General features: G+C 41.0%; 1 pseudogene; it reads right to left on the bottom strand.

The window, feature by feature from the left end:
- Positions 1 to 2879: 2879 nt before the first annotated feature.
- Positions 2880 to 4692, bottom strand: LOC149169269 (homeobox-leucine zipper protein ANTHOCYANINLESS 2 pseudogene; annotated as a pseudogene).
- Between the last annotated feature and the right edge of the window lie 1742 nt (positions 4693 to 6434).

The raw sequence follows: 6434 nt of genomic DNA, 5'->3' as shown, positions 1-6434 counted from the left end.
TTCCCACAAACCCGAGCTTATTGCTACAATTTGACACTTTTCTAGGTTCGGCTTGTGTTTTTCCCTTTTGGACCCCTTACCCTCACTCAATCCTTGAAATTCCACTTTCCCTTCTTCCTAACATCCCTCCCCACTTCCCAAAATTTTCTCAATAATTTAGAAGCCCCTCATCCCCTTCATTTCCCTTCATTTCTACAAATCCCATGTTCCAAACATGAGGATAGGTTTTATTCAAATGATGTTTATGAGAAATAAAAGATGAATTTGAAAAAAGTGAGAGAGGTTTTTGTCCATAATAGACCCAAGAAGAAAAAACTCCTTCAGTTTTTACACAGTTCTCATGGTTTGGGGAAATGTCCAAACAATAATTTTCCACAGGAGACTTGCTGCACTTCTGGAGCGACCTTGGGAAAATAAATATTTCTCCTAGATAGAATGTCCAAAAGACTTTCTTGATGAGTCAAATGATAACTAGACAAATAGAGGTTTCCAATGATCTATCATGAGCTCAATTTGGAGTTGAAAAAGACCTCCAAAAGTTGACTGAAACAACACTTTTCATTTTGGCAGCCTCATTCTGCACATTTTGACTAGTCTTGGGAGATTGATCTTTTGACAGAGAAAATTAGCTCCAAATTGAAAAATTCAAATTGTTCTAGAAATTAGACAGGACAAGATTTCCAATGAGATATCTCTTGCCTAATTTGGACACTAGGAAGGCTGTCAAAAGTTGTCTTGAAGTGGTGCTGTGCATTCAGGAATTGGCGCTACACGTTTAGGAGGTGGCTCAACGCGCAACACCACCGATGCTGTGCTTTTCCTAGGGGAACCCAATGGAGAAATGGTTTGCATTTTTGGATTCATAGAGATGAGGACATGAACCTTATGGATTTTCTAAGTTTTTTGGGTAGAACTGGTCCACGAAAAGGTCAAAAAACACCCTAAAAATTACCTTTCTGCCACTTTTAGGACACATAGAAGCAGTCTTGGGAGAATCAAGTTTTGTGGGGTCAAATGAGCTTCAAATGAGGAAATTCTAGGTGTTTTGGAAAGTAGACTTGAAGGAATTTCCAATGAGCTATCATGAGCTCAATTTGGATTCCAGGAAGGCCTCCAAAAGGGACCTGAAAGTGGAGCTCCGTGTTGGGCCAATGGCACCTCGCGTAGGGCAGTTTTTGCACAAGATTGCTAGTTTTCAATTTTTGATTGTATTCATGGATTTTATCTCATGGAGGATGTTTTAATGATGTAAATTATGACTTGACATGTAAATATGATGGATAAATAGTAGTAGAGGGTATATTCATTGCATTAGAAGTCAATTTGAGCTCAAATGAATCAATTTTTCACTTTTAGAGGCAAGTTGTTGAGATGCCTATATTCTTGTTTCTTGTTCAGTCTTAGTTAGATTAGCTCCTCATCTTAGGGATTCAACCCCTGAGGATGGGAGAAGGTTGAATTCATGTCTATATATTCTTCTTCTTTCTCATTGTAAAGGGTTGGACTCAGCTGGATGCTTATTCCTTGATTGTACATCATTTTGTAGCAATTTAGCAGGAGATTAATAAAAATTGCAGCTATTTCTTTGGGATTCATGTGGTATGGAGTTTAGTTCAGTTTATTATCTTATGATCATATGTTAATATGTTATGTGTAATTCATTAATCATTTCATAGCTTCTAAGTGAATGTTTTCAAGTTGATAGGCATAATCCATAACATCACTGCTCTGCTTTGGGGAAATATTCACCATTATTATGTTTTCTACAGCTTAGGAAGGATCCATGGCAATCACATGCTCTTACTAGCTTCTCACTAGTCTTAAAATACCTCAACCATCAAGCCCTAGAGTGCTAAACCTCATGCCTACCTTGCCCCATTGAACACCTTGCAATTTTGACCTAATTCCCTATCCCTAAACTGTACAGCTTCTCTTGATCCGGAAAAACCCCTTCAAAATCCAATAAATAATTCGTGCTACTATACCTAGCTAATATCCTTTACTTGATCCAATCATCTTGGCTGAGGTCCTTACGGAGAGAGCCCTCTCCTGGCCTAGTAGGGCTAGCTACTTGGCTAAGGTGGTTTGTGGTTACCCTGGCATTGCCTTCCTTCAGCCTGAGGTTAAATCCAGGTGATAACAAGGTCCATAGAATTTTGGTGCTAGTTTTTGGAAACCCTTTTCTTTAAGATATGTTTGCTTATATGGTTGTAGTCATACGAATACCTTATCCCCTTCTTGAAATGTGCACTCAGAATGATGTTGGTCTGCTTATTGCTTCATTCGATTCTGAGCTTGGTGTAGATTATCTTTAAGATGAGCTATCATGGCGGCATGTTGCTGTAGGAGTTGATCAACTTCCTAAACCTTATAACATCCACGGATATAAGAAATAGGTGAAGGTGGGACTTGGCCATACACTGCCTCGTATGGATTCATCTTGGTGGCTTTATGATAGTTAGTATTATACCACCATTCAACTAAAGATAGATGCTTCCATTCTATCAGAGCAGGCATTTCCCGACCTAAGTTATTTTTTTTCCCTAGATCTACAGATATAATTTGGTGATGATGGTTTCTATTTAAAGTATACCTTGAATGAGTTCTTGATATGCAGATCTGGTTGTTTGATGTCAAGTTTCAGCTAGAAACACTATGTGTGTTTGTAGGATGTCAATTTTCTGCAAGAGCTTATTCAATTGGTTGGGTCATGGGTTGTGCAAAAGAAATATTTTAAAGTAGTATAAACCTGCTTTCTGCTAGAACTTGAGGCATTTTTAAATGTGATGATATCGACCTGCCTAGCTCTATCATAAGTCGTTCATCACGGCTGAGACCAATTTTGTGGCCGAATGCTAGTGGCAGAGGGTTATCTGCTCCTATAGATTTTGCTCCCATAAGAAACCGAGGATTAAAGCTACCCAGTTCTTTGAAATTTTCTTCAATCGTTTGACCTTTGACAGACCTATGTGACCAACAACATTTCTAGTAGGGTTTAGTGCAAGGGGCCTGCACTCTGGCCCATTTTGAAGAATGGAAAAACCAGAGGGTAAGAGGGAAACATAAGATATATCACCACCACTTCTAACCACGAGCATGGTTGGTATGTCCATTGGAGGATAAACTACAAGAGACCCCGATGCATATGTGCAAATCTCTTACAAGATCAACATGTTGTTGCTTTGGTTAGAATTCATGGCGCTTACTCTTAGAACATAATCATAGTTTACAGGATCTTGTCCTTTCAGAATGTGAGCCATTTCTTGCATTGGACCTCCATTTTGACAATATATCCCACTCACTTCTGAGTCTCTCATCCCTCAAGAAACAAAATAATCTTTGAGGAAAAATGGTAAGCCACACTAATGTGGTTGTGCTCAGCACGATGCCAGGTGGCTCTCCAGGGTCATCAATTCTCTTCCTTGTCATAACACGAACATCGTCATCAATGTTACCAGAGATATTATTCCAGGTGTGTACAGTTGACACACTCACTCGAGCACATAAATTGTCCGTCATGCATTGCGCAAGTCTCAACATGTTGTGATACCCATTGGGAGTCGGTATGGCCGTGGTATCTCTTGTTGGAACATTTTTTGTTACCATGAGAATAGAAAGGCACTCACATTGATGTTATAAAGTTCCCAGCTAGCGCTATGATCCAAATGCCATACCAAAATTTAACAGCGAGCGGTAAAGCCTGTGCACTCCACAATCATCATACTATGCATGCTCTACCCATGTCACCTTGGAATACTCATTGGGCATGTCCTAAATCAAACCACCATAAGGAAAACTTATACATTTCATAAATCTTGTAGGTTAATTATCTCAAAGGCCATTAAAATATACATCCACCAATTCCCATACGCCCTCAGTGTGTTGTTTGTAGAATCGAAGAAAGTAAACTTCTCGAGCAAGAACCAACGATGAAAGCACTTGTAATTCTGCATACATCAGTTGTAGTGCACCATTCCTTGTCCCACCAATTCCGCTTGATATTACATCCACTGTGGCTTCCCTGGATATCATGCAGGGGAACATTTCCTTCTAGTGATCCACATCCATTAGTGTTTCAATAATATTCAAGCTACTTGTGATCACCATGCTAGTTTCTCTAGTAGTCTCAATGGCAAGGTATATAAGCTTTGGTGTAATGGTGGAAGGGAATTGGCGCACGTATTTTTCATAGTTGAGAGTTTCTTTGGTAGCATCTCGGTTTAGAATCCAAAGGGTTTCATCCGCTTGATCCATCTTGAACAACTCTTCCATGGATGCCAAAGCAAGCTCAACCAACATCGACCTCTCAATACCTATTATGTTTCCTATTCGACCACTAGCAGGTCCATGCATCAAGTCTGCACTAGCTGAGGAAAACAAAGTGGGCATTCCACCGACTCCAAGGTCTAGGGATGATTTAGGCATGAGTGGAAAATGTGGCATTGAAGGAATGGGTATGCTGAAGAACTTCCTTACTAGTGAACACAGTCGATACAAATCTTCTTTTAAGCGGGCATTCTCAATGCGAAGTTGCTTCTCTTCAAAGGACATATCTCCAAGAACAACAGGATGTGGGCACTCCTTGAAAATCGCCTCCAATTCTTGAATCTGCTGAAGAGTGTGTTGGTGATATCGTTTCTTGTGGGGGGAATTATCTTCTGAATCTTGGTCATCTGTAGATCCACTATCCATATTGTCACTACCAGATCTACTCTCATACTCCTCGTCTTTTATTTTTCCTTTATCATACTCACCAACACTTGCTCCAACCTCAACTTGCCCCTCAATTCCACTCGTCAAGGCTAGCGAGAGGCCCAAAGAAGTGTAAATATTTTAGTTGGTCTACCTAAAGGCATGACACCAGGAGAAACCAAACGAGATTGAGCTATTGCACCAGAAGTCATGTTGTGATCAGAAGCAGATATCAACTTTCCACTAGAACCACTGTCTAGGAAGCCCCCAAAACTCATTACTCCCGAAGTCCATTTTTGTTAGTACTCTGGACACCACATATCTCCACAATGGTATGATATTGTCCACTTTGGGCCTAAGCCCTCATGGATTTGCTTTTGGACTTACCCCAAAAGGCCTCATACCAATGGAGATATTTGTCCATCCTTATATACCCATGATCCTCCCCACTTCTAGTCAATGTGGGACTTTGGTCGTATACCCAACAATCCTCCCCTCGAACAAAGGACCATCGAGCCTCCCCTCAAACGATTATCCATCCGTCCACTCTCTACCAACCAGGATTCTCCGCTCCAATGCGTTGGAAGCACACGCCTTACATGGAAGCACCACCTGCCTCGAGAGCTTGCTCTTTCCCAGGTCAACTCCTCTTCACCGTGTTGGGACCAGGACACGTCCATGAAGAATCCGGAGCACACCGCCTGTCTAACCGAGCTCATCCATGGATCCCATCGTGATATTATGGGGCCCACCACCTTCGTTCGGCATTCCGAGAATTCATCCACTTGGCTAACTTCGGGGCATGGCTCTGATACCAATTGTTAGTACTCTGGACACCACATATCTCCACAATGGTATGATATTGTCCACTTTGGGCCTAAGCCCTCATGGATTTGCTTTTGGACTTACCCCAAAAGGCCTCATACCAATGGAGATATTTGTCCATCCTTATATACCCATGATCCTCCCCACTTCTAGTCAATGTGGGACTTTGGTCGTATACCCAACAATTTTCCCATGAATTCCATTTTATCAGACACACATTGTCCCCTCACAATTGGCCCACTAGCATTACAAGGTATCTCTATCCTCGGCTCTTTGTTCATCATGGTTATGGGTTAACCACACAAAACCATTTGCCAATGAAGTCCATTTTCTTGGCCACACACTATCCACCTCACAGTTGGCCCACCAATATTATAGAGTATCTCTATCCTTGACTCTTTTTTCATCATGGTTATGGGTCAACCATGCAAAACCCTTGCCAACAAAATCCATTTTCTTAGCCACACACTGTCAGTCTCACAGTTGGCTCACAAGTATTACAGGGTATCTCTATCCTTGGATCTTCATGCATCATGGTTACAGGTCATCCACAAGCCCTTCGTTAGGGGTCAACCATGAAAAACCCTTGTCTTCAACAACACTTGGTCATCCACAACTCATCTTTGAAAAAATATTCTCTGGAGGGAACTTCATGCAATGGGGACCATTGCTTCCTAAAGAGGGAGGAATGATCCGAATGGAAATCCACCCATGGTACCCATGGTATTTACCCATTGTAATGATCTGAATGGAAATATACCCATGGTATTTTCCCACCCATGGTAATGTTACTAAACAATGTTATAAATAAGGAGCCTCTTTTTGTAAGAGGACAGATCATCCAACACAATGTAGTTTCAACAATCATTTGTTAATCTAATAGAAGTTAGTTATTGATTTATTTTTTGGTTTGGGTT

This window comes from Pinus tabuliformis, chromosome 4_2, assembly GCF_031772625.1.
Source record: "Pinus tabuliformis cultivar Carrire ecotype Pingquan chromosome 4_2, CPIR1, whole genome shotgun sequence".
In the NCBI taxonomy this organism is placed as follows: Eukaryota; Viridiplantae; Streptophyta; class Pinopsida; order Pinales; family Pinaceae; genus Pinus; species Pinus tabuliformis.
This window is presented reverse-complemented; position numbering and strand designations above follow the sequence as displayed.